This window comes from Lepidochelys olivacea (assembly GCF_965140295.1).
Source record: "Lepidochelys olivacea isolate rLepOli2 genome assembly, chromosome: 3".
NCBI classification, from domain to species: domain Eukaryota; kingdom Metazoa; phylum Chordata; order Testudines; family Cheloniidae; genus Lepidochelys; species Lepidochelys olivacea.
This window is the reverse complement of record NC_140413.1, coordinates 109,304,255-109,332,020: the sequence shown is the minus strand read 5'-3', so window position 1 is coordinate 109,332,020 and position 27,766 is coordinate 109,304,255. Positions and strand designations below refer to the sequence as shown.

Sequence of the window (27,766 nt, the reverse complement as noted above, 5' to 3'; positions counted from 1 at the left end):
CTGCAAATATAGGCTCTGCAGCTTGTCAAAAACAGCTTTGGATCCAGAACTGAAAGAGACCTTCATGACATTGGCTTAAAAATCATGAGACTTTAAACATAAAAAACTCTGGGTTCTTTTTATTTGCCTTCCGGTATTTAAGTCTTCAGGATTCACTTTTCTTTGCAATTAAAAAGGCTAGAAACGTTTTTAAATGAAAGCTGAGATTCTCATTTAATCATATGACTCCAGTTACTGGGGATTTAAGAAAATCACTAAATTTTGCAAGATTTGTGATAACATTGCAAGTTGGCAACACTGAAAAAATGTCAATTTTGCGTGGACCTGAATTTTCATTATTGGTTTACAAAACCTAATATGAATAAAAAGTTGTCAGTATGAAAATTAGAATAAATAATACTTAAAAAAAATAAACATTCTGCTCAAGCACCGTGAAGCCAAACAATTAAGATGATTGTGCTAGTACCTAGAAACAAAAGTGAAACTAGCCAGCTTAGTTTTACTCTGAGCAAAAAGGTAAAATCAAGAGCACAAATGGTGAGAAATAACTGATTTGTAATATCCATACTGGTTTAATTATCAAAGATATTACTATACAGGTAGAGAATTTTATTTAAATATATGGCTTTATTTTGATATTATTTCTCGATACTTAATTACTGGTTTGGAACACTAAAGGTTTTATTTTATGAAGTAGTAACAAAAATAGTGGAATGAACATAAAGTTAAATCACTTTGTTTCCTTCTTGCTTTACATAGTACTTCCACAGAATATTTTCCCCTGAGTTATGTGCTTATTGGAGACAAACTGTATTTAAAAAAGAGGTGGGCACAGATATTCTAGCATAGAATGAATTGGCACCACCCTCTTATTCCTGCCCTTCATATCCCTCTTTACTCCCTAGAACATGAGAGCAATAGCAGCTGATATAAAACGTTCTGAATCCTCACTGGCTGGCAGGGTCACCACTTAAGCTAACAGCAAACCACAGAGACCATATTGGGCACAAGTGGAGCACTTGTCCTGTCTCAGCCTTTTCACTGTCTGCTGCAGCCTGCAGGCCTCTGAACTCAGAGCAACAGCCTTGAAAGGAAATATTGCTAACAAGTTCACATGTATGACATCCAGTATTCTTTAAGTTGAATGTCACCTGCCATCTCTAACATTGAAAGCAGGGAGCCCTGCACCTGACAATGTTTTGTATTATTTTGTATACATATATTAAACAAGTTACTTCATTTTAAAAATTGTTTTCTAGTGACTCTTTGGATAAAAAGATATGAAAATAAAATATTTTAAAACAAGTAAACAAAATAAGCCCAGAAAATGTTTAAAGCTGAAGATTTTCTTTTGGAAATACACGCTGAGTTTAGAAATAGACACTGAATTTGCAATCAGAGAAGTCTGGAAAAAGCCAGTACTGCTTTGAGCAATTTGTTTTGTTTTTATATTTCCAAAATCCCATTTAGAGAGTAATAGAATAATTGCTGAGACTCCAATAAACCTTCCCTTGGGGAGTAGGGGGCAAAGCAGTACATGATTTAAGAGACGTATTGCATGACACATTAGACAAGCTACTTGGACTGGGGATGGGAACCGCAAGAAAACAGGTTCAAATGCTCAAGAAATGCAGCCAGCATCAGGAACTCTGGTATTATTTTGTTCTTCCTGACAGATAACATGATCTTGACCAGGCGAGGGAGAGGGGGTGGAAGGGGTGGAAAATGAAAAGGGCGGGGGGAGGAGGATCCCACATCCTTAAAGGAAATTCTCAAGCTGGGAAGACGCACAACTTTTGCATGGCAAGTTGAGACTGGCTCTCCTGGGAGTTCCCTTTTCAAAGGAGGGGGAGGGGAAGCAGAGATCTCCTCTGGCTGGGGGAGGCAGCTGCTTTGCACTCGGAAGCCCTGCCTCCTCCCTCCCCCTCTCTTTCTGTCTGCACAGTGCACCTCTCTCTCTCTCTCACAGACACACACGCACAGAGAGCCCATCATTCTCTGGAACTGGATCTTCTGGTTCAGCTTCCCTCCCTCTCGCGCTCCCTCCCTGGGACGCGCTGGGGGATCCGATGACATCACTGGCTGAGCTCTCCCCTCTCTCTCCTTGTAACTTCTGTTCTGGGAAGTGGTGCCAGGAATAACCCAGTCTGTCTGCAGCTCCGAGAGGCTCCCTCCTCCGGAAAAAAACCTGCGGCTTCTCCGGCCTCTCTCTCGCCCTGATTTTATTCTTATTTTAAATCAAGCTCCACCATTTAAAGCGAGCGAGAGAGAGAGGAAGCCCGAGAGCAATGGTCTATCCTACTACAAGTCAATGAACCAGACGCCCCTTGGCTGCCGGGATATCTCGATCTGTCTCTATATAAAGCAATGCCGCGGGGCACCTCGCTCCAGGCACCACCTTAGCAAAGGAGCAACAAGAGCCCCCCAGCGGAACCAACAACAACAAGGGCACCAGGAGGGGTTTCCTCCTTCCGGCTCGGTGACTTTCCAGGTGAGCAGCAGCTGCTGCTGCAAGGACCCCTCCCCCTCTCCAGCCCCTGTCATTGGCACCAGCTGACGGCCGCTTTCAACTGGTGCTGGGGGGGAGGCACTCGTAGAATGGTGATTTATTTATTTAGTTAGACTGTAGCAGGAAAAGTCCTTGACAAGTTGGGTGTTTTGAGGCGGAGGCTTGCAAGGGTCTCTGGAGCAACTTGCAAGTGCGCGGTGTCACCGGGGGCTGTCTGGCTGCAGCGGAGGGGTCTATGGAGGACTTGTGAAGAATGGGAGGGGGGGGAGGTACTGAGAGAAACCAGTGGGGCTGTAAACCCACCCGAGCGGTAAGTCTCCTCTCCAGGGGTGCTGAGCTTGTTGCGATCATCGGCCCCGTTTTCCCTCGGATGCTGGGAACCGTTCCCCTCTTCTTGCACCGGGGTTGGGGGGGACGGGGACGTCTTTGTCAGTGGCCCGCTGTTAGGAAATGTGGGGAATACCCAGCATGTAAGTGTATGCAGATTAGGAGCAGGCTGCCTTGCGTAATCTCCTCCTGTGGCGAGGAATGAGCATGGTTTCTAAGGAGAGACACTGGCAGGAGGGGACACGGCTGCTCGGCGCTCACGCTGGGCTCCCTGTGGCAAGGTGGGAGGGGTACGCAGACGCTCGGTGGAGGGGCAAGGGTTTGCATGGAAGAGGGGGGTTGCGGTTGGAATGAGCCGAGGGGCTGGGCGGGGGGAGGAGAGGGTAGCTTGACGGACGCTTCAGCTGGCTGTCGCGCCTGACTTGTCCTTGTGCGTATGTGGGGCGGGGGAGGGGGGGGGGCGACGCGCGTGTGCGACCCGGGCTGGAGGTGGCGGGGGCTGGATGCGTGTGCGGGGCAGTGCTGCGCTGCGCCTTGATGCCTGTTCCCTGAAGTGGGTGGAACGTTGGCCCGTTCCGGGAATGTTCCATGACGTGTAAAAGCCACAGGAAGGGGGTTAACGAGGGGCTCTGCCTGCTGCTGCCATCAAGGCAGATGTGCTCGCTCTCCTTTTGCACATTCTAAACAGACCATTGTTCCCTTGGGGGAGGGAGGCTGGAAGTCAGAGGGAGGCTGGAAGTCAGCTTCCAAGGGCGGGGGTGGGGGAGCGGCGGCTGTCGCTGCAGAAATGAATTTATTATATAACCGGAGTCTACGGTCTGGCTGCATCTGATTATGTAACAGGCACATCCATGTTTGTTATATGTGAGACCCTACCTTGAAAGATCTATGCTGCAATGTATGTGTATGGGGGGAGTCATAAAGTGCAACCAGATATTGTCCTTCTGGGAGCTGTGTGCTGTGAAGCAGGAAGGAAGGAAGGGATATTCTTCAAGTTGCTTCTCGCAGTTTTCCTTGGAATATATTATCTCTGTAATTATGGGAAAATAATATTTGGAGGGGAAATCCCAGGTCTAGTTTGGCTAGTATTACTTCACATTTCCAGTCTGGAGTTCTTTACATTTTCAAAGTGCTACACAAACGTTCACCATTTGCTGCTTACAACACCCCTGAGAAATAGGTACAGTAAATGTTGTTATCCCCATTTTACAAATGAGAACCTGAAGCAGAGAGGAAGGAGATGCTATTTCTGTTCTGTTTAATATACTTAGGATCTGTAATTCTGCAGAATATGTAGAATAATCATTTTAGTGCAACTGATATAATAAAAAGCCTCATCTAGCAAGGCCTAAGCCTATCGTCATGGGTTTGTTTCCATTATTTCTATTACAATGGAAATGTGAATTGTTCAGTTTTCTTATGGTTCCCATGTGCTACTGGAATCTCACTCAGTTTTGCCCTCACGTAAGTGATGATGCTGTTTTTGTTTTTTTTTAAAGGTCTGACTCTAATCTGCCACAATAACTCAATATTTTTCTAATTTACTGACAGGAATATTCAGAGTAGTATTATTTTATTTCTATTATATCAAGAAAAATTGTACTAATCAAGAAGGCTAAAGACTTGAAATGTTAATTAGATCCTTACAGTAAGAAGTTTTAATTAAAAATTTAAATGAAACTCTTGGAAAATGCCATTAAGCTCCATTTCTTTCAAAAAAAATTTTTCTTTTCTTTTGAGATGGAACAAGTTTAAGTGTTAGAATTTGGATAATTACATACCTTACTAGTGGTAGTAAAAGTTGTGTGCACAGAGAGTCAAGGATACTCATTCTTTTTTACTACCTTGATCTTACAGTGAATCTATGTTGTGGTTTATGATGGAGGGAGTAAATAAATTGGCCTGCAAAGGAGAAAACAAATAATTAGTAGCTAGGTGCATTATTGTATTAAGCTCTTTAGGCAGACACCATTATTTACATCAGCATCTAGCACGAGGAGACTTTGATTCAGTTTTTGGTTCTGGTGCTACTGTAGGGTAAAGTAAATAATAATTATTATTAAATTGAAAGAACAAGTGGTCTACCAAAGAACAAAAGCAGAGAGTGGGCCCAACTCTTAAGCTGTTGTTTATTCAGGCTAAACTCCCATTGACTTCAACAGGAATCTAATCTTCAGATTAATGTAAGGACGTGGTAGAGAGTCATATGTATTTTGATAATGAAAATGACATGTAAACATGTTAGCTTTAATACAACTAAGGTGCCAGAGGCTTCACCTACTAGGTTTGCAGTATACAAACATACATCATCACTTCCAAATTATTTTACAGGGTCTTTTACAATTATATTTTAAAATTCTCTTCATCTTTGAAGTTAGGAAGTCACTTCTGAAACTTTGGGAATTGGAAGATCTGATATCTTCCACTTGGTTTCTGTTGTTTTGCCTAATTTTTTTTTAAAAAACTGTTAACGGTGAAAATGCAGATTACTTATCGCACAGAGCTGATTTTTGCACTTAGGTTTTTATTTTTATTCCTGTAAGCGAACTCTAGGTTGGTTTGGTTTTCACCTTTGTAAATGATATTGATGTGCTACAAAATCAACGTATCATTAATTTTGACATAGTTGATAAAATCTTCCCAAGTATTTAACATCATGCAATATACATTTTTATAGCATTTACTGACGATTATCAAAAGTGACAGGAATAAGTTCTGGCTTCAGTGACATGTTTCAATTCCATTGGTATTATGAGGTGAAATGAGAACAGAATTTGGGTAGAAGTAGAAGACATTTAGTCACATATTAAAACAACTAAATCCTATTATGTGGCAACAGTGCAAAACTGGTCTTCACAAAGACTGATTTTTAGATTCTCAAGTGACTAGATTTCCTCCTATGTGAGATCTGTTTACAAACCTTCTTGTTACTATGAAGACAAAATAGAGAACCATATGCATTCATGTGGTTCTTGCTGAATAATGGTAGGTACATATGTCTGAGTGTTTGGCACTAAATTTGTGTTTAGATTACTTTTGGCACATTCTTTTTTAGCTTTTGGTTTACTGGTTCTAGCTGAACATATTTATTTTAATAACTCTGTGATGTCACTGTTAATATTTATAGGCTGTACCTATTGATTTTAAGAAAAGAAAGTTTATTGTATAGTCAAGTTTTCATTTTACCAGGGTTGGTTGGTTGGTTATTTATTTTATTAGCAGGAGTGATTGCAAATTGGCTTTAAGCAAAAGTGAAAGTGACAAGTACCATTTTGATGTTTTCTTCCTGACTCATTAACAAGGTTAGTTCTTGATATTAATTTAGAATCTAACCATTTTGGGAATGGCAGCTGGAATATGGAATCTCTGTCTAGCAGAAGTGGTTGCTAAATACTGTAATACTTCATACTGTAATTTTCATTCTTAGGGGAAAATGCCTACTGTTAAACAGTATTACTGTAGGTGGCAAATTGATAAGATCAGCTATGTGAGATGTAAAGTATTGTAAAATAAGGCAGGTCATCAAACTTTCAGACTTCAGTATGCCGGATGGTAGGGTGTTGTAACAAACTGTGGTTCTGTATATCGATGGCTGTCAATCCAGCCCTGGGAGTGGAGGGGTATGGCTGACACTTCTTCCATATGATTCTTATTTGAGTTTGCACATGAATTTCAGTTCAAGATAAAACGGTCAGGCCTGCATGCTAACCTTTTGCAGTTGGATTGAGTTATGACTTAAATCAGATACATCTTCATGGTAGTGTCCTTGTCAGGATACAGAGGAAAGAATGTTTTATTCAGTCTAATTCACCTCTTCTTTCCAGAAGAAGTGAACGTGAAAGTGCCATTTTAAAGGTCCATTCTCCTCACAAGGGACATGCATAACTGTTATTAAATTTGATGGGTTATAGTCTTTTACAAAAGTTAAGTACTCACTCTTTGGAGAATTGAAGGGAAGTGTTGTATGCAGAGACTGCATATCTTTTCTACTCGATTAAGATAGGACAAGTTGCGAGGAGATTTTGCCATTAAAATAATTGATTCTAGCAAGCTTTTAATTTAAAGAGACACAGGCAACTTAATTTTTAACTGATTTTAAAAAATCCTGTTTTTGGTAGGACATCCTTTAAATAGTGTGTTCTGAATTTAAAAAAAAATCACAAATAGTTATTTTAATGATTGTTTTGCTCGCTTGTTTAAGTTTATAAGAGTCTTTTCAGCAAGGAGGAACTGACTATCTGGTACTACAGGGGAAATGGTAAACTGTCTAAAGACACGAACTAAACAACATTTTACACTGTCTTTCAGTTATATTGATTTTGGGTGTTACTTTTCATTACGAAAATTACGAATTTACAAATTATCATAGGATAATTTCAAACTAGCAATGTCTCTCTAAAGGATACAATCAGCAAATAAGAGTCTTGTAGTCTTTCTTTCATTATTGCTGATATTAATATGTTTATTAAGCAATTTTCAGGAATTGTTCTATTTCAACAACATAAAAGAGGAATATTTGATAAGGGCTCCTTTTTTCTTTCTTTAGTGAATTTAGAGTTCATGTAAAGTACTGGATTGACAGCCTAAGAGTAAATATTCCATGCAAGTACAAGTATTACAAGTTTTCCCATGCTAATCTGCCAGTGTATCTTAATTCTGACCTGAAAGGACTGTTAGTGGGTTAAAATCATGTTTGTGTCCAGCCACATCCATTTTTTGGCTTTTCTGCTAAGAGGGCACAAAGATGCCACCAGTTAGTGCTAATAGTGTCAACATGCACCCCTGTTCATTTGTGAGAGCACTAATTCTGTTTACATATAATGTCTTTGCAAAATATTCCCCATTCTGTTTTAGACCCCCAAAAAACCCTTCCCACAACTATTAAAATGGGTGGGGACATTCTGGCCCATGTTTCCATGACTCCTAATATAAAATAATCAGAAGAAATAAAAATATTCTAAATAATTATGACTGTCAGGTTAAAATTATGTTAACATTTTTGTTTACCGTGTGATTTAATAAATATTATTTAATATTTAATACCCTCAATTTATATAGGCTAAATATAAGACTGCATGTGGACGCAAGGCCTTACTTTAATTTGCTTCTGATTTGTCTACCTGCAAAAATGGTCCGTTTCTGATCTCCTAATACTGCTATAATGAGATTGGAGTCTGGATAACAACTGTTTATGCCCACCACATTGTTTGTGTATCTCTATTTGTCCATGCTGCTTTGGACGTATATTTTTTCCCACGTTTTTCTAGGCACAGAATTGAAGACACAGTTGAAAATATGGCCTTTGACTTTTAGTTGATTTCTAAATTTACCAATGTTGATTTTTCACAAGTTGGCATATGCATATGCATTTTTTTCTATACTTTCTCTAAATGGGCCCCACAGGTAATGTCTATACACAAAAAAATTGTACTTCTTTAACTATATCAGTATAGATAAAGTGGTACAGTGCCTGCAAATGTGGATGCAGTTACACTGGTATAAAGATCCTTATACTGGTACAGTTTATTCCCCTTAATTTACAGGAATGAGCTATACCAGTATAAGGCCATGTCTGCACTAGGCGTGTTGTACCAGTGCAAGACTATCAGCATACTGTACCAACAAAGCTCTCCTATTGTGGATGCAGCTATATTGGCAAAGCTACGCTTTGTACCAGTTTAGTAAAACCACTCCTCATGATTGAAACAAGCTATTTTGATAAAAGCTCAGCTTTGCTGGTCTAGCTGCATCTACACTAATGACTTCTTTATGCCAATAGGAATCACATCTGTTTTCACCCTTCCAAAATAGCTGTGCTGGCCAAAGTCTGTAATGTAGACCTGGCTTAAGTTACCTTCATGCTGTTATAACTGTATCCACACCAATTTAACTGTTGTGTAGATCAGGTTTCAGTGCCAGTTCTCATTTTCCTTAAAATGATACACAAACCATAATTAACTCGGTATGTTTTAATGACTAATTATGCGAATATTTTGGGTGTGTTTTACTACATCTGATTTTTGTTTCTTTATTTAGTAGGAGCTTTATTTAATTAAAATACTTTTGACACCCTCTCCATTCTAATAGGTGAATTTATACTGAATCATAAAATGCCACTTCCCAATATCCAAAAAACATCAGCCCCTCAAAAAGGAATTCTAAAATATTTCGGGTCCTGAGCAACATCTGTTTTAAAATACAAGTTTACTAGAGTAGAACCGTGGTAGGTACTGTACCTATATTATATTGGCATTGGCAGAAATATTTCTGGTTTATATGAGCTGCCAAAGGAAAAAAAGGTTGTACATTGTTTTTTTTTAAAGGCACACTGTAATTACTACTTTGATGTAAGAGGAGCTCATGTTTGAATGTTGCGGGAAAGTGTTTTTTTTTTTAAAACAAGATTATCATAAATTCTATATAAAGGGTTATACATTTCCTGTATACACAGGAAAGAAGTAGATAATTTGCATGTATATAGTTTAGTTTAATAGAAATTCTTCTTTTTAAACAAAGAGCTAAAGGGAATTGAAACTGTGATGTCAGCTGACATGTACCAGTAACCCAGTGGTGTTAATTTGAAATAGAAAGGGATTGATCCTGATCAAACAGAAAGCTAAAATTCCTTCAGTCATCCAAAGGAGGATTATCAGGAAACAAATAATTTCTGTTAATTTGTACTAACTCTTTTTGGTTCAGTGCTTCTTTCAGACATATTTTCAGTTAGTCTGAAAATTCGATCAGATACCATACAAGCATGTGTTGGAAATTTTATAATAATGTATTTTCTAGCCATTAAGGCTGCAATAATGTTGTGGGCCCAATTCGGCAAGCTTGTCGTTTCAGACCACATAATGAAGTCAGTGAGACTTCCATGTGTGATGGACTTGTAGAACTGGGCACAATACTTTCTCTCAAAGTATGTTTGTTATGAATAAAGAAAATTGTTGGAGATATTTAACAATCTCAAAGAAACTCCCCATGATATGTTGTGGAACATGATACTGCCTACAATGTAATAATAGAAAATAACATTTTGAATTTGTTAAAATAGGATTTTTAATAGGCCGTTTTTGCATACAGTAATGTTTATTCTTAGCAGAGACTTTCTGTTTAAAAAAAAAAATTAAAGGGACATGATCAGAATTTCTAGATCTTAAAATAAGCCTTTATTGGCAGTGTTATTTTGCCTGTTTTACCTTCTAAATCTCAATGTTGTCTTTATTTTAAATAACAATCTACTCCTTTCTGCAGTTCCAGGGTTTTGTTTGGAGTTGTTTTAAAACAAAATACATGTGTGGTGTGTCCCATTGTAAATAAACTGATGCTCAGACATTAACTGCAGCCCTGTTGTGGACATGCACACTTGTTTGTATACAGTGGGATTATTTACTAAAATAGTGCATTAGGGACTTTAAAAATTGTTAGCTATAAAACTAAATTTTATTGCTGCATATCATTTTAATCATAGAATATCAGGGTTGGAAGGGACCCCAGAAGGTCATCTAGTCCAACCCCCTGCTCGAAGCAGGACCAATTCCCAGTTAAATCATCAAACTGATACCAAATTAGTATCAAATTTGATACTAATGATGGTATCAAAATAAAACCTACTACTAGATCACATGCATTTTATTTTTGATTCAGCTCAAATGCAGCCACAAAACAAATATGACTTTTTCTTGGATCGAAATGTCATGGCTGTTCAAGAAACATTTAAAATTGAAATATACTTATTTCGGAGATAATAATTGGGAATACCCTTCATTGACAGCAAGATGTGATAAGATGTAGTTATAGAGAAAAGCCAATATGCAGTAGAACATATCTTGGTGACAGCTATTAACTGTGTTTATAATATAGCACAAAGCTTTTTTTAGTTCAGGTCTGCTTGGAAAAGTGACTGATAATAATGTATTGTGGAATTCCATGGTTATTTTCTCTCAATGACTTCCAGTTCAGATTACAAGTAAACATATTTTTCTAAGTACAAGTGCTATGAACTTATCCTGGGATCTGAGAGTCAACATTTTTTCCCTCACAAGCATGAACAGTAATGAAGGTTCTACCAATTGAGCTAGGTCCTCAGTGACACCTGTGCAGCCCCTGCTCCTTGCCTTCAACTAGTATGATCAGTTGTGTCTGACCCTGGAATTGGAACTGAGTAAACAATTCTGTTAATGTTGCATAAAAAAGAGTAGAATCCACCTCCCTTTCTTTTAGAACTCCAGAGATGTGCAGCAAGGAGGAGTAAATAGTAGTATAAAAATAAAGTTTTGGTGACTAAAATAGGCTGATAGGACTGAATAAATAAAGGGAACAGATCTATTGAATAAGATGGTGCCAGTTTTACACAGTCACTTTTCAGAGCGGAACCACAACCATAATGCATTTTATGTGCGAAAATAATTTCTATTTCAGATCTATTTTGTGTGAAAATAATTTCTAGCGTCTTAGTGCAATACTTATATGACACCACTATTTATGTGTGAAAACAACCTCAACAGTAAGATAATCACCCTCACTTTCTGACAAAAGATGTCATCAATTACATTTGTAAGATCAAAGGCATTTGTCTTTTGTGCTTGGGAGAGACAAAAATGGTTCTTTTAAAAAAAATGCTTATCTTTGAATGGACAGTGATAGATTCATAGGTCAAATCCTGTCCCTCTTGAAGTCAATGGTAGTTTCGCCATTGACTTCAATAGAGCCAGGATTTCAGTATAAATGTTAAGATCAGAAGCCACCATTATAGTAATCTAGTTTGACCTGCGTAACAGAGGCCATAAACATGGAATAGACTCATTTAAACTACATGTGACTTTCGAAGAATGACTTTTTCTTTTACCTGCCAGAGCATTTGGATGTAGACTTTCTCACAGTACTTTGAAAAAGAATGGCACACAAAACATGCAATGTGTTCATTAATTATTTTGTGTCTAATTCTACAGTCCTGATACAGGGAAAAACTCCTAGTTAAGTCAATGGAAATTTTACCTACTGTAGGACTGGGCCCCTTCAGATGCAGTTTGTATTGCTTAAAATATAAGTGGTGGACAAGTTATGTTCATTTGACTTCATGATCTACAGCTGATTCCTGACAGTGACTGATAAACATGTTACTAATACATCTGAAGTGATTTGTGATTAACATTAGGATTTTAGTGCGCAATAAAATACCTGACTAGGAAATCACCGCCTGATATTAACAAAGAAAAAACAAAGATCCTGATTTTTTAAAGATACTGTGTTGCTACCTCCACAGTGAGTTACTTGCAGTGGGGAGGAAGATGAGCTGGAGAGAGGAGAATGAGATCTGTATACATGGCTGAAGAAGATCACCACCACCAAGTCACCAGTAGCATCCAATATGTATTTTGCTAGTATTAATATACATCCAAACATTTTTATGCAGATACCAGATTTTTGTTCAGTTACCAATAATGAAAATCTATATATTGTACTTTGACCTAGTTTATCATAGCAAATTGTTTTCATTTTGCTTTTCTTATGAAAACTTCAGAATTGGCAATTCCCCGGTGAAAACTACTGCATAGTTAGCCCCATTTGTTAGTGCTGGCTCCAGCAAGCTATGTTGTTGGCAAGGAACGTGGTCACAAGTCAGTGCTGACATGTGCTGGTGGAGTTGTACAGGGAAGCTCCACAGTGCATCTCCTTTTGTTTTGCTTGGTGGCAGATAGTCTTTCTTCTCTAGTTACTGATTTGATTTTTGCCTTCCATCACGAGTGATTTGAAAGTTCTTACCGCCTTATGGTTTTCTGGTGGCCCTTGTGAAATGAGTTGGTATCTTAGGGCTTGTCTATACACACAGTGCTGAAACAGCGCAGCTGAAGTGCTTAGTGAAGACACTACAGCAGCAGTCTCCAACCTTTTTACACCCAAGATCACTTTTTGAATTTAAGGGCAACCCAGGATCTTCCCTGCCCCTTCACCAAAGCCCCGCCTCCCTCACTCCATTCACCCCCCCCACCCTCCGTCACTCGCTCTTCTCCACCCTCACTCACTTTCACCGGGCTGGGGTTGGGATTCGGGAGGGGGTGTGGGCTCGGGGCTGGAGCTGAGGGGTTTGTGAAGGGGGGGGGGTGTGGGTTAAATTCAGTGAACGTGCATAGCTACTGCCCTAGATGTCTGTCACTCTGCTCCCTAAACCACACCTCACATTGCAAGGGAGTGGCATGCAGAGGAGTGAGACATCTCCGTGATGCACACTTCTCTATAGCCTGAATGTGGCATATCTGTAAAGTTTTCTTTGCTCATGGTGTGCCCTTAAGAGAAGGAATATCTAATCTACTTTCTATACCTTATATTCTTAGAAATTAAGAGACAAGATTTGGAGAAAACTGTTACATCCAACCATACATCTTTAAGTGTATGCTGGCTAAGGATGAAGTACAGAGGGGAATATTAGTGCTTGGTGGGTTGTTAGTGAGACTGACAATGGGGCATTATCGCCTGCTAGAAGTTATGTTTATCAACACAAGTTTTCCCTATGCCATAAAATCTCCAATTTATGTATGTTTTTATTTTACCTTTTAAAAACCCTTGCCTCAACCGAGGCTTTTATATTTTAGCTGAACAGGTCATGAGAGCTTGTCTCAGTCAGGAGCTGAGCTCCAGCAGAAATCACTGCCACCATTTTGGATTAATGTAAGTGATAATGGTGCTGAATTTTTATTGGCTCAATTCTCAGAGCAAGCATTTGGAAGTTTTTCCATTGACTTGTACACCATTTTGGTTTAATTTAGTTTTATTTGATCATGGTCATCTGTTTGAGACACTTAACGAGCAAGAAAGGCAATAATGGAAAACAATTCTGGTCACTTGAACGCTGTCTCAGTCAAGTGGCTTGTCTGGCAAACTAAGAGTGTAATAAATAGAGACAGATTGTTTACAAATGCATATACTATAGTATAGAGGTGTCCCATACTTTCCAGCTTGATTACATCTGAACGCCATGTACTGTCACAGTCGAGATGGAGGGATCATATCATGGTTTAATTTTCAGCCAGAGAATGCATTTCAACTCCACTGCTTGAACAGATTTTTTTCTGTAGAAAATAAATAGAAATTTCAATAGAAAATTTAGGATTTTGTTTTTGTCATATTGTATGGATCAATATATACACACAAATAGCTAGAATAATTGCATCAAGTCAGTGGTTTCAGGTTACATCTGTGTAACAAGAGCAAAATTTGGCTTATAGTCCTTGCTTTGATCTTATGCCTTTTGATATTCTTTTAAAGACAATTTAAATCATCCGGCTGTTAATGTGTGAACACCAGCCTCTGCATCCACACACACGTGCTCATATGGGGTCATATTCTGTTACAATAGAATAAATCTGAAGATCCTTCATTGGCTTTAGCAGTATTACTATGGGTTTACACTGGTAAAATTGAGATCAGAATATGTCCCATGCAGATGTTGCCGGATGAGTGAGAGTTTTGCCATTGACTTCCAGGATTTCGCCGCTTCAGTTTTAGATAAGTCTTACTTTGAGCCATTGAGGTAGTCACGGAGGCAGTTCTCTTCCCCTCATTGCTTCCAATCAGATCATAAAAATGGAGACCCTAGTCAAGCTTGGCTTACTCTTTACTGTATTTAATATCACTTGATTAGACCATTGAAAAAATATGAACATGTAGACTTAAAGAAAATATAATGCAGAAGAGAGACTCTTGATTGAAAGTGTCCACACGTTGTTACTAATGATCATGCCATAATGTGGAAAGTTCTCTGGAAATGAAAAGCAAGAAGTATTCCCTGCCCTAAGGTGCCTTCATTATGATTTGGGTATTAAAACCTTTAAAGGATTAGGCACAAAAGTTTGACAGTGGTTTAGAAGATGAGGGAGACCTACATCTCTTCTCCAGGTCATTTTTGCTCCCACTTTGGTGATATGTTAACATGGATCTGACCCTAGCGTGTCTCAAGTGCCATCATTTCTGAGGTGCATCAGATGAGTAATTTTTTGTAAACTATTGATGTTTTTCATCATGAAAACAAATAAGAAAATAATGCTTTCAGTAAAGTTGTACGGTTATACATATTGTTGTGTTGTAAAAGCAAGGATGGAATCTTATATATCCATCCTTCCATACAAATTGCCACAACCAGTGATTAAGCCTAATCAAAACCCAGTAACACTGAACTAAGTCAACCTGCAGCTAAACCTTCCATCTTTACGTCTCCATTTTAACTCTATTACTTACTGGAAGAACTTTTAATACTCAGGGTGACTGTGTAGAGGAGGTAAGGGGAAATCATTCCTTTGTTATCACCAAACAAAAAACATCACCACCACCACCACAAAAAACCCTTGAGTTATGAATTTAAAAGATACAATGTTGGGCAAAAGAGGTCAAATTATGAATAAATGGAACACATTATGGAGTGATCTGATTATTTGATAACGATTCTGTCATGTAGGGTGTTGCTGGGTGTTGGAGGCACTCAGTTTTTGACTTAGTATCTTTTTGCACACCCTGAGGTTTGTGTAGAACCCACTTTAATTACGTTGTTTGTTATTTTGCTAATAATAGTTATGCTAATGTTTCAGCTAGGGAGTTCCACCTAGTCCTGGTATGATCTCTTAATTGTACAGGACTCCATGCTCCTGCAGCTTGCTTCAGTAGAATAATGTAGCTTCAATAGAATAATGAAAAGCAAAGCAATGAATTACAAGCCAAGTCTCAAAAAGCCAAGCAGTGCTCCAAGCCCCTTATTTGGTATGTTGCTGTAAGCCGATAGCAAGCTAACTTGCTGGGAAAGTAGGATAAAGCTTCTAGTGTGCACCTAGTCCAAGACCCTTCCTGCAGGGTTGGCTTTATTTAAATAAAGGAAGAGGCAAAACAAAATCCAATAAACACAAAATACCAACCACCTCAGGCTTTGCTAGCTGGCAATGAAAAGGATGCACCTTTCCTCTTTAGTTGCCCTTCCTAATGTCAATGATGAGCCCTAAGACTTCCCTGATCCTGAGTCTTGCCTGTCTACTCTTCTGCCTAAGAAGCAGGAAGCCCAATATGTGATTTCCTGTAAGGCACATAACAAGCATGTGGCCTGCAACTGCAGCTTCCAGTTTCAAAGGGCCTAAGGGCTGTAACAGGTGTGCTGGGAGGCATGTGCATATGCCCCCAAACCAGTGCCCTGTTACCGATACCATACCCCAGCTAACAGAAAATCACCACAAGACAGAAAATCCACAAAACAGCAGCAAACAGCATCAGTTGGGGCTGGGGGTGGGGATCTACAGAAATATGCGAGGAGTTGAGAAAACCCAGTTTACTATGTATGAAACTGGAAATAAAACATGCCTTACTACAGAAAAGACCTAGCAAGTTGCTGCTGTCATATGAACCTTGTTGGTACATTATAAAAATATGTTCGTGAAGTTTCAAGAACAGAGGAGCCATTTGAAAATTTTGTGGCAGTAGGGGGTTCATCATAACCTGTCAAAGAGTTGTACATTTTCACTGACCACTTATGCATATTCTGGCCCCTTATTACATTTGCTGGTATGGTGCTCCATGGCTTACAAAACTGCTCTCTACAGGTTTTGGCTCTTTTACAATGGCCTTTCATAACCACACCTCTTGTGGTTTGCTACAAAGTGGTTTTCACTTGGAAGAGCTTACTATACTTCTGTGTCACTGATTTTGTTTGTGCATTCCATGTCCTCCAGTTGTTGTTTTTTTTAAACAGGTGAGGATATATTGCCTATGTGCGTAGTCTGGAATCCTTGTGAGATAGTCCAATTATTTATCTGTCTACAAACCTACTTCAGTTTGAAGTATTTTTTCTCTTAGTGCTGTCTGTGCTTTTTGGAGTGTTTTCTAAGACATTTTGACTCTTTTCAGAATTTTAATTAGTTCAAAATGGTTAAGGAAAAAGAGATGTAATATCCTGAAAGAGACTGTCTAATAGAACAGAAAAGAATAATACAAATGTTTCTACACAAGAACAATACTTAGTGAAGCACAAATTCGCTTTTAACTCAGTATCTGGATTTTCTGTATCTGATCTTTGTTACTTTAATTGATATTGTGCAGTCCGTTTGAGTGAAAATGCTATTCCCATAAGAAAATATATTTATTCTAAATATTATTGTTGCCTAGGCTCTCGTTGAATTCATGAGAAACAGCAACAATTAAGTTGGATTAATTTTTTAAAATATCTGGTATGTTTTCTCATTGTTTCCATGAAAGCGATTTCAGTAAATATTGTAATGATTGCATTTTGTAGCTTAAAATGAGATTACTTGGTTTTGAGAATTGAGGGTTCTAGCTATGTGATTGAAATTCCAAAGGAGTAGAGCCCTTTCTCCTTACAGTTAGTTCCCTTGCTTTAGTATCTTATTTTTGTTCATTATAATTTATATTTACACAGTGCTGATATTTATAAAAGATGGTTACTAAAGTGCCATCAGGTTTTGCTTTCACTGAGCCTTTCAGCTCCTTGTTTCTTAAAGTTTGTAGAATTGTATAAACGCGTATACATGCACACACATGGACAATTTAAACATGCAGCATCACCCTAGAATGCGTTATAAATTTAATTTTATAAATTTAAGTCGGTCTTTCCAGCATAATCATTGTAGCGTTTATCTTCTCAATTTACTATTTTTTCCAGTAACTTCTAAGGACAAAATCCTGTCTTTACTATTTTGAAGACATGTTCAGTTAGGGGAGGAGCAGAGTAATGCTGGGAGTAAATGACACCATACCTGTCCTGCTGGCACAGGAGAGCACTGCTTAGGGCAGCTGGGTGCGGTGGAGAAGAACATATGTGGTGAGGCATACCTCACTGGTCCTGGAGGGTCCTGTCCATCTCTCAGTGAAGTCAGTGGCTTCACTGGGGATGTGAATGGATCTTTATAAAGGAACAGCATGCACTGTCACTTAGTCCCTGCTGCATCTTTGCTATATATGTACTGGGAGCCAGGGTCACATCAGAAGCAGGCAGACCACATCCTTGGTGCCTAATGCACAGCCTTGGAGGTAGCAGTTTCCCCTTTCAGGTCCTATTCAGAAGCTCATCCCAATTTTGCAAAGCACTAAAGCATGTGCTTAAATTCTTTGCTGAATTGGGGCCTTAGTGCTGTCTTAAGTACTATGTTACTCCCCTCTACTACTGCTCCGATCTATGTTGTAGAGGAGAAACTCCCTTCTATCCTCTTCTCCCATTAGTGCACTTGAGCATCACAGGGTAGGATTTTGTCCAGAATATTTAAATATCTGAAATGCAACAAAACAAAAAGGGAAGAAGTAACATCTTGGCTCATCACTGTGAGGTATATGAATTCACAGTGTGATGCAATCCTCAGGTTTCCAGTAGGCAAAGCATTCAAGCAGTAAAATATACTGTAGTTATACCTAGGGCTATGATTTCATCATGCAGATCATGGTGGCTGTAAAAATGCATTTGGTTAGCCCCCAAACGGAATGGTGTTGAGACCTGGTGGACCGAGTTGCAGCACTACTCCGGTTTGGCCAGTCCACCCCTCTGGGTCCATCTATGGAGGGACGGATGGGCCAAACCTGAGTGTTGCTGCAACCCCGTACACCAAGGTCACAACATCCAGAGCAGGGCCAAGCCCCATGGGGCAGGAGCTGCTGCTGTGGGGTTAGAGCAGAGTGGGTTTGCTCTCCTTCCTGAGCCTCATCTTTCAGTACCTTCACTTACATCAGCATGCTCAATAATGACAATGGCGTTTTTTGGTGACCTTTCCCTGATTTATCCACTGGGAGCCATGATCGGCTGAACCTGTGGACGCGGCAGGTAAACAAACCGGCCTGGCCCGCCAGGGGCTTTCCCCGCACAAGCGGCGGAACCAGTTTGGGAACCACTGCCTTAAACTTACTTTGTTTTGTTTGTTTACCATATTCTTCTCATAAAAATGACACTAGGCTACTTTTAATTATCTGTTTAGTGGAGCTAATTCCTTTAAGGATGAGGCAGTTCAACTGAAAATCTCAAGATTGTGACTATTCCATTTGCACTTCTTCAAATATCATTCAGATGGATCCTGAATAATTACAATAAACATACCAACAATTTTTTTAAATTTAAATTCCCTTGTTATGCAACATACTACACAGATAGGTTTTAAAGGGCAAGAGTATAGTTAAGGTATTTATAATCTGTAAGACTACTGAATATCTTGCAGGTGAAAATAACTGTTTAAAGTATACACAAAATGTTTTGTGAAATCTTCTCTATATATAGTTTTTTAACCATTAACAGAGTGAGCTGATTTAGAATGGACGTGCATGTATTTATTAGCAGCATTTCACAAGAGCCAACAATTAGACCTGATCACACTTTCCATCCATCCATTTCTGTTTGCTTAAAGTCTCAAATTTTAAATGAGAAAAAGAAAGTCAATAGAATTAATACACTTTTAAGGTGTAATGATCATATTTTGCTACAAAATGCACTACAAAGAACAGATGGCATTTTCCCATGTCAGATCTTGCCAAAGATGGTTTAATACTGCTCTGATTATTTGAAGAACTGTAATATATAATTACCCAAAGATTAACTTTCAGGATGTGGATAGTTGTTTGAAAACACTGTTGTTCCTTATTACGTTTTGTCCTTAATAGATATACAGCGTAGTGGTAGCTACTTTTCATATTTACATTCAGTCTAGTCTAGTAGGGCTGTACTCTGTGGCAATTGTTTCAGTGAAATCAGAAGTATAACTCCTGTGTCTTAGATAGTCTTAGTATAACACTATCTGTCTTAGATACAAGGCTTAAAGTAATGACACAAGCTCACCATCTTGATTCAATTCAATACAGTACACTAGGTTGAAATTTCAAGAAAAGCTGATGGGCAGCATTCAGGTCTTTTAGGATGTTTGTGTTCAGTGGAAATTTTCTCACAGCAACTCGATTGAGTGTTTTGCCCAGCCTCCCTTTCCCCAAGAAATCATTCCATTTTACAAGTAGCTTGATCATTAATGCCTAGATTATTATTTCTCTAACACCTGAGTTAATCCAGAGGAACATTGATGAAGTCAATACTGGTTTGAATTGACACTGGTGAGATTAGAATCTCTCCCTAAACCTGTATACTAGAAACTACTGACCAATATCAAGTATTAGTTTTTTTGAACAGAATGTAGTTTTGGTGATAGGTGTTAGATTAACAACCCGGGAGACAGATGTTCTTTGTTTAATTGTGGAATATGTACAACTGGGTAGCCGCACAAGCTTCCCCATGCCAACTGACTAATGAACCTCAACTGTAATTTAGAGTAATCACCTTTAATAAGTTGTTTAATTGCTATTCCCATTAAGTCACTGGCTCTTGATGAGAACCAGTTGCTGTGGTACTGGATCTATAATGTGTATTCCTGCATCTTAGGAACTGGACTGACACCATCACATCATTTCACATAGGCCACTGAACATCTGTTGGTTGGTGAAAACTTTTAAATCATTATGAACTTGTGTTGGCTTTGAACCATTTACTTAGAGGAGAAAGGGTCCATAATCCCATTATAAAACCAGCTAATACCCTGCTAGCAAAGTGTGTAATTCATAGGAAATAGGATGTGTTTCATTAAAAAGTTGACCATGAAAAATACATTCTTGGACCTTGCTTTAGTACAATAAGACATTTGGACACTGCACATCATCATAATCTAAACAGGTAGCTTCTTTGATCAATCAGATCGTGGAAAATGACTTGTTTTAAAACATCAAACAGCCTTCCTTTTCACCAGAGAGACTGTGTGTTCACTGGCCATTGTTTAAAGGTCAACATTCACCAGCTGAATACAGTTACTGCAGATATACTCTTGAATGTATAGAGAATGACTGTGGTATCTCAGACACCACTGTGTGACTACATGCTGACCTCTGTGTATTATAGTTTTACTTTTAAATGTTATTCTGCTGGATCCTTAAAACATTTCATGAAAGGGAAGAGGTGAAGTAGGAAGGAAGCGTCTCTGTTCACTTGTGTTTTGCTGGACTGTCAGAACTATTGAGCAAGGGAATCCCATAAGAATGCTTCTAATTTTACACTAAATATGTGTACATGAAAACTCATTTCCCCTGAAGATCCCAAAATGTGTAAGGTACCATTCATATTTAATTATACAAGCATTTACAGTAGGTAACAGCTTGGTGTATTGTTTGTATTGCAGCAATGCTCCCCACACAAGCGCTACAGAAAAAATAGAAGCAACTTACATCCCAAGCAAACATTGTTTCTAGTCGCACATGCTGCTTAACTGTTTTGCTATGTAAGTGCAGAGAATGCTTTTAGCAATAAAAGCCACTGCTGGTTTCTCCTCAAAAACCTCGCTCCTTGCAGTGCATTGGAAATGACTGCACTTTGGCCCTCAATCTGCCGACACCCTGAGGGAGTGTCAATGTAATGACGTCTTTGCTTGTTTCAGCTGCACAACAGGAAACGCTCATGGCCTCCCCTTCTTCCTGCTTTGAGAAAATAGTGCGCTCTCTCTCTCTCTTTCTTTTTTTTTTTTTTCTCCTCCTCCTGCAGTATTGCTAGCTGAGACCTAGTTTCAGGTCTGCACTCTGCAGTGAGCCAGTACTAACACAGTACCCTGATTGATGTTTCCATCTCATAGTCAGCCAATGAGCTTGCTATTGCTCTGCTTTAGTGATGATGCGAGAAATATAATTTCTTTTTTTTTTCTCCCTCCGGAGAAGTGACAAAGAGGAGAACAGTTATATTGCAATGGCTCACTTTACAGAGCATGTCAGTGGATACAGCTGAGCTGGAAAGACCAGGATGGTCGGGTAATAATTTGCCTTGGGGAGACTACATCACTTGCATAATATAGAGGATACACTGTCAGGTGGGCATAAAGCATTCACGGGATCCTGAAATATGGTCCAAATAGTGCTGAATAATGCTGAATATAAAGGGCCTGAATAGATTTCTTTGCCATGATGGAATACAAAATCTTGCTTTTCACAAAGCACTGACAGGAAACCTCTTGTTTAACCCTTTCGAGCTGCTGCCTTTTTACTTTGTGACAACAACGCATACAAATAACAAGGTTTATTGAAAAACACAAACATTTTGCAGCTAACTGTGGGGAGAGAATTTTGTTTTATCCAAGTCAGTCAGAGCACTGAAGCAAAGCAGAGTATTTACAAATGAAATTAGTCAGTTCCGAATTCAACCGTTATATAATTTTTAATGATGATGGAAAATTCCACTTTTTTAACAAAAGGCAGATGCTCTCGTGATTTTGTATATTGTAGTATGATAAGAGGCAGATGTTTGAAAGATTAGTTAACTTTGAATATAAATAATTTTGATGCAGCTGATTTTTTAAAAAAACTAGAGAAATACTGTTTTAAGAGCAAGTTTTGTCAGTTTTCATAAGCAAGTTCTGAATTTTAATCTGCTACTTTACCCACCACAGTCGTCGTTTGGTTTTAATAATCTATAGTTCTGTAACATGAATCTTGCATGGAAAGATGCTTGCAAGCAGGAGAAAGGAAAGTGAGATATGCACTGAAATAACAATGTTCATTCTTTCGCAGAAAGGGAGATGACTGGGCTTTGAAATTAAATACTGTATACTGGTCCTTTCTGTCACATAGCCAAGTTCCAAATATTCATTATAAAATTTGCAAAGTGTCTTGAAGCAGAGTCTTGAGATGGAAATATTCTAACACATGAAAATGTTCGTTCACTCAGCGATGTGCAGACTCTGGAGGGTTTGTGTGTGTGTGTGTGTGTGTGTGTTGGAGTGGCGGGGCTCCTTTTCCCCCCCGTCCCAGGATAGCACTATAGATTAATAAGTGTAAGGTCTGTCAAATGTGGCTGTTCTACATGTATAAGCTAAAGTGAATATAACAATTTGTTGGGTTTCTACAGCTCTTAAATTGTTACATAACTCTTTTCCCCCCCCCCTCCCTTTAATAGCCCCTGCTCCCCAATAGGGTCATTAGGTATGGATCTAGTACTACAGTCCTCCCCTTGGGAGATTTTGCAACCACTTGATGTAAAAGGGAGGCAAAAGATTATTTGAGTCCATTTGGAATGAAAGTGATTGATTTTAGATTAGATCTTTTTCTTTGACCAATTATTCTATCATTATTCTGTTTTTATCTTCAAAGCCATGCCCTAGATATTAGGTCTGGACCAGCCCCTTTTTTTATTATTATTAAATAGAGAAAATATTCACAAATAATGTGAGGAGAGACAAGTTGGGAGGGAATCCTGGGGTGAGAGGAATAATGGTTAGGGGGAGGCAGTGTGGTTAAGTGGGTAGAGTAGGGGACTGAGAGTCAGGACTACTGAGTTGTGTTTCAAGACTGCCCCATTATCTCGATTTGGGCAAGCCATTTAACATCTTCATGTCTCAGTTTACAGATATAATAATCAACTATATAGCAAGGCATTAAGAAAATTAGTTAACATCTATAAAGTGCAGATGAATTGCAAAGTATTGTTATTAATAATGGAAAGTGAAAAATGAGAGTTAATGCTTATGCTACATCTTCAGTTCATCCTGCTCTGGGTGGGTATTGCATGCCATGGTTGATAACGTGCAGCATATATATGGTGCAATAGCTAGGAAAAGTAGAATATGTTAAGAATTGAGTGATCTCGCATAAACTGGCACTAATCCATCCCCTTATTGATAGTCTTAGCTGGGGAGGCCAAGAGCTGAATGTACATGGACTGAGACTAAAATATTTTCTCACACTTACATGTCACTCCAAGTCAGGGCTGAGGGACATCAGTAGGGCAGCTTAAAGACAGATGCTTGCAGTGCTACTGTTTGTGATGTTCATGTTTCCTGGATACATACTGGATTTCTCCAGGACTGTCAGTGCAACATCTTTAAGAAGCAACGAAATTCACATGAGAAGTTTTGTCTTTAATGTCCATCTTTAATATGAATTTCTTGTACTGTTCAGTTTTAATCACACTCCTTTTTATTTTATTTTGACTTAGTATTTTATACTCATATTTTTCCTGGTGTGTCAAAGTAATTGCACTGAAAATGTAGGCAGCACTTGCATTGACAAAAAAAGGCTTGTAAGGGCATGAAATGTCACATGGTATCATTTGAATTTGCAGGATCTTTTAGGTTCTGTACATGTCATTTGAGTTTTTTCTGTTCATACATTATACAAGATATTTTCTTTCTTCCTCGTTTATGGCACTCTCTAGCTACCTAATACTAAAGTCAGTTCTGCAGCTCCTGATTCCACATTTGATATCAGTGGTAACAATCAATATTATCTGTGCACATCATATTAGATTTCTGAGTTCTTAAGTTCAATGTCAGTGTGATGGTCAGAGTTCTCATATGGTTACTTATAATGGATCAAATCATGAAGGGTGAGGAGGTCCCTTACTCTTGCAGAGTGGAGCTCCCTGCTAGTTTCACCAGTCTTGAGCATTACAAACCCAGTGTGGGAGGGGGGAAGCATTGAGACGATCGGGGGGGGGGCGTTATGCTGCATTCACCCAACATTCTGATTGTCTCTGGGAATGCTCCTCTGCCAGCCTTTTTTTTTTTTTTGAACTCTCACCTGTCCATTGCACCAGTGTGAAGTTTGAATAGGGTGGTCAGCCTTTTCTCCTTGGCAGTCGCTCCATGAGTGAGATCCTGTCCCCAACCTGATGTTAGTCCCTCATGATCTCACTGCCCTTCACAGACTCCACTTGCATGGTCTGTGGGTATCTGTATTCTTGGGGTTGCAGCACCGCTCTGTGGGTCTGGAGCCAGGCCAGGCTGAACAACTGTGGCTGGGCTTAATGCCCATGAAGGGGCAGGGACATGATCTGGGCCATTGTTTGATATGTGGATAAAGAAAGAGAGGTCAGCCTTGATTTCTTCTGGAATTCCTACTGAAGTCAATGGGTGTTGACTGTGTAAATCTAGGGCAGCATGTGTTTCTTAGATTAGAGAAAATAATTACTAAGGGTGAAATTAACCCCTGCACAGGGCCCAGCCCAAAGCCTGTGCACTACTAAAATCCCACTTACATTAGGCTTGAATAGATCTGAAGGGGTTCTTGTGCTGGCTCTCTGCCGAGGAGTAAATTTCACCCTCTGTGTGCACGGTGACTGCATAGAAATACATTTTTTCCTTTTTTAAAAAAATCATAAATATATACTCGTCCACACTAAGGCCTAAATCCTCGTATTTTGAAGCCAGCATCCAACTGCTGTGAAACTTAAAATAATTACTATCAATTACATTTAACTATTTTTTGCCCATTAAAAATATGAAATTTAATTTACACTAATTATTTAGCAATATGGGATGCTCTGCATGAAAGTTATGAAGCACAAATTAAATTTAAATGAGGGGGAAAAAAGAAAAATAGTGTGTATTAGACTTTTCATATTTCATCTTTTATTTGTATTTCTTTACCAGTCCATCTGATAAAAGGCTTCTCTTTGCAGATTGAAACAATTTTTTAGAAAGATGAAATGCACTTGCAGTTAGTCAGTTAACCTGAAAGCAAAGTTTTAGCCTGAAATGGATTAAAGAGGAAGAGTCATAATAATAACATTCTTCAGAGTAGCAGCCATGTTAGTCTGTATTCGCAAAAAGAAAAGGAGTACTTGTGGCACCTTAGAGACTAACCAATTTATTTGAGCATAAGCTTTTGTGAGCTACAGTTCACTTCATCGGATGTGCATCCGATGAAGTGAGCTGTAGTTCACGAAAGCTTATGCTCAAATAAATTGGTTAGTCTCTAAGGTGCCTCAAGTACTCCTTTTCTAGTAACATTCTTGTTATTGCAAGCTTATTTACCCTGCAATGTGGTGATATTAGCAGGCATGGTTATGATTTCACTGAGCAGTAACATAGTGACGATAAAGGGAAAACTTCTTCCCTGTGCTGCACTGCTAAATAAGGGGGAACAGAGAGTTTCTTACAACTGTGCTAGAATAGGACATGATCTCACAATAGACAACAAGAGAGAGGTGCGAGAGAGGGCCAGGTAATGAAATGCTGTCTTCCCAAAGGGTTGTGTCCAGACTATCAGCTAGCTAATGCACATGGATGAAATTCACCCCTATGCATTTAAGTCCCAATTTGGCGGCAGTTCTCAAAGTTTTGTACTGGTGACCCCTTTCACACAGCAAGCCTCTGAGTGTGACCCCCCCCCTTATGAATTAAAAACACTTTTAAATATATTTAGCACCATTATAAATGCTGGAGGCAAAGTGGGGTTTGGGATGGAGGCTGACTGCTCACGACCTCCCATGTAATAACCTCATGACCCCCTGAGGGGTCCCGACCCCCAGTTTGAGAACCTCTTCAATAAGGCATAACCTAAGTGGTGCATAAGCACCTTGGCCTGGTACTGATCACAGGATGAATTTTATGCATGGTGATTTTATTTGCAAGTACTTGCTAGGGGCCTCAGCTGCTGCTCTTCAAAAGAGCAACACCTGTGACCCATCACACTGGAGGTGGTCCCAAAGAACGTTGCTGTGGCTGGAGGATTGCTTTGGGAGAGAAAGATCTCAAGAGGTAAAATATCTTGCTCCCCTTTGTTGGCTTGACAAGGGCAGGATTTACCTTTGTGACTGGTACATCTATAGTTTATTACTGAGATGGGCCCTAATCCGTGGTGGTGATGTGTGTGTTTGAGTGGGAGATGCAGAGGCCAGATGCATCTGAATTTTAGTGAACTTCATATCTGCATCCAAACATATAGGTGGTCCCTGTTTTTGCTGTGCCTGAATCAAGACCTTCGATCTTAACATTTCCAAACTTTGGAGATGTTTTGGAGTTGAACTTTGCTGCTTGACCACATTTCCATTTTATCAGGTACATATTACCCCCCTGAAGAACTTGGTTCATCTTTATGGAGATTTCTTGCTTGAGCAGTTGCATCTTACAGTACAGTGCCTTCTGGTAGATTAAAACTTTTTCCGTTGCGGGTGGTAGCAATTCAGTTCACTTTGCAGCAAGCAATTGCAATGTGGTGACTGGTTGTGTTAGTGGAAAAGGAAATTTTTCATTTCCGCTGAAGTGTTGCTCATGTAGATTTGAAATAATATTGCTGCAGTTTTAAAATCTGTAGCTTTGGTTTTTTCTCCCCTAATTTCAATTAGAGACTAGATTAACTTTCCTATAAAAAGGTTTTCACTGTTTCATGGATCAGACTAGTTTTAATCCAAGTTAGCACTTGGCATTTGAATACTTGGCATTAATACTTAAAATGGCAATTTCATATGGCTGAAGCGTGCGTGTGTAAGTTTATTCAAGCATATGTTATTGGCTGCAAAATGTGACTGCACAGGCTACTCTGTACACAGTCATTCTGCAGTATTTGACAGAATCCTTCACGTAAGTGAGGCAGGAAGTATTCTCTAGTGGTTAGGCTTCTAGCTAGGGGCTTAGGAGACCTACGTTCAGTTCCCTCTGGTGCCACAGACTTCCTGTGTGACCCAGGACAAGTCACTTGGTCTCTTTGTATCTCCGTTCCCCATCTGTAAAATGGGGGTAAATAGAGGGTTGTCCTGAGGATAATTACCATATCTTGCTGTTGATCCACATGAAGACTGCTATTGAAGTTAATAAGAGTTTTGCACTAAAATGAATGGCAGGATTTGGACTGCAGCCTTTTTTTTTTTTTTTTTTCTTGAGATGAATGTCAATTTTTTTTCAAGTGACCCTTCTTTGATCAGTTTGAGCTTTTTTCTCAGAGCAGAATGCCATTAAAAGATCATGCTGGGCGTTGTAAGAGTGGATTATTCTCTCCCTTCTTGAGCTCAATTCTGCTACCTTTACTTACATGTTGAATTGTAAGACAACCAAATAAGGCGAAGTCAGACAGGTGGGCCACAGAATTTCAGATCTGCATCCATATGTCAAACTCCCCTAAGTTTGTGGATATTTAAATAAAGGGTTTTGGTTCAGGCTACTGAAA

The 27,766-nt window shown here is 39.1% G+C and overlaps 1 protein-coding gene across 1 annotated transcript in view; it reads left to right on the top strand.

Moving 5' to 3' along the window:
- The first annotated feature begins 1,942 nt into the window (after positions 1-1,942).
- Positions 1,943-27,766, top strand: part of HIVEP2 (HIVEP zinc finger 2) — a 151,590-nt gene continuing 125,766 nt past the window's right edge. The window contains exon 1 of the mRNA XM_084622443.1: positions 1,943-2,491. The gene's annotated coding sequence lies outside the window, so the exon portion shown is untranslated. The remainder of the gene's footprint in view (positions 2,492-27,766) is intronic.